Genomic DNA, 1,831 nt, shown 5'->3' on the forward strand with positions numbered 1-1,831 from the left:
AAAGGAAAACAGAGTTAGGAAAGCAAATGGAGCAGATTTTCAGAAAAGTGTCCACGTACTAAATGCTTTTACTGAGATTTACTCATTCACTTATTCTAGCATTCCAACAACATTTATTGAGTGCCTGTTGTATGCCGGAAACCCTGGTGGCACAGTGGTTAAGTGCTATGGCTGCTAACCAAAAGGTCAGCAGTTTGAATCCACCAGGCACTCCTTGGGAACTCTATGGGGCAGTTCTACTCTGTCCTATAGGGTCACTATGAATCGGACTCAATGGCAACGGGTTTGGGTTTTTTTGTTGTTGTGTGCCACGCCTGGGCTAAACACCGGAAATGCAACAGTGACCAAGGCTCAGCCCCTGCACTCAGAGAGCTTCTAGTCTACTAGGGGACACAGAGAAGTGGCTGGGTAACTGTACAACTGTGTGTTAAATGCTTTAATAAGAGCTCACCATGGGGACAGCTGGGGAGTGGGGGACGCAAGCTCAATTTGGGGTGATTAAAAAGATTTCCTGTAAGTGACATCTGTGACGAAAACTTTGCTTAGTCCACACTGTGGGAAGGTGTCCTCAACACCCCTTTTAAACAAGCTGCCTCCCATTCAAGCCCCCTCTGCTCTCTGTGTTTCTGTCTAAACTGCTGGCTCCAGACCTCACTGACACAAGAGGTGAAGTTATGAGAGGGAACAGAATCAACGGTGGTATTAGAGATAAGGTGTTCTAGAGATAACAGCAAGAGTTTTCTTTTCCTGTGTAGTTTTAAAGTGCCAACTCTGGATGAAGCACTCAGTGACTAGCCTCCTGAAAAATCTTACTGCTTTTTTTCCCTTTCTTTGAAGGGGGTGGCATTTTGAACAGCAAACCCTGGGAAAAACTTCCCCACATAAACTTATTGGTTGCAGTAGCCTGTAAGGAGTATCTCCTATAGGCATTTCTGGTGTCCCTGAACAAAAACTAGACTAATCAGAAAATGGATATTTGGGTAAATTTGGCCCAAAAGGTTTGCATTGCAACATTTGGTCGCTTGTAAAGAGATCCTTAGGGGCAGTGGTTGTTCAGCGGTAGAATTCTTACCTTCCATGCGGGAGACCCCGGTTTGCTTCTCAGCTAATGCACTTAGTGACGCCACCACCTGTCTGTCAGTGGAGGCTTGCCCATTGCTATGATTTGACACAGGTTTCAACGGAGCTTCCGGACTAAGACAGACTCGGTAGAAAGGTATATTTATTGAATATTGGCAAGAGATTTAATAACAAAGCACTAGATTAGAAAAAATGCAATGAGAATATTGAGGTGAATTATTTCTTGGGATTGGGATCATGAGATTCATGGTTTTATCCTTTACGCTTTTCTGGATATTCCAAATTTTCCTCAATAATAAACATATATTACTTCAGTGGATTCTATAGAGGAGAATATGTATTTTGGAGGCAAACAGACCTTTGACCAAGCCTGGCCTCTGTCATTTACTACTGTGTGACTTAACTTCTCTGAGCCTCAGTTTTTTCATCTGTTAAATAAGGATATTAATAATAATACTGAACTCTTTGGATGTTGTGTAGATTAAATCAGATAACACATGCCAAGCTTTTATTACATAGTGATCACATAAAGCATGCTGGTTATTATTATTACTCAACTATTAAGATAAACTATAATAAGATAAAAGAAATCATGAATATAAACCACAAAACCTATGTGTTTTAGGATAATTTTCATTGAAAGTTCAACTCCAAAAAAACTTATCACAACAGTTGCTTTATTACTTTTTGCCTTTTCTGAAAACTTCTTCTGGTGGCTTTGTTTTCCTTTTTCTCCCTTCAATATCCACAG

At 40.7% G+C, this 1,831-nt stretch overlaps 1 protein-coding gene across 17 annotated transcripts in view; it reads left to right on the plus strand.

Annotated features, from left to right (window-relative positions):
• Positions 1-1,831, plus strand: part of LOC126071864 (OX-2 membrane glycoprotein-like) — a 317,661-nt gene that overhangs the window by 159,641 nt on the left and 156,189 nt on the right. The gene's annotated exons all lie outside the window — the stretch shown is intronic.

Source organism: Elephas maximus, chromosome 1 (assembly GCF_024166365.1).
Source record: "Elephas maximus indicus isolate mEleMax1 chromosome 1, mEleMax1 primary haplotype, whole genome shotgun sequence".
Classification (NCBI taxonomy): Eukaryota; Metazoa; Chordata; class Mammalia; order Proboscidea; family Elephantidae; genus Elephas; species Elephas maximus.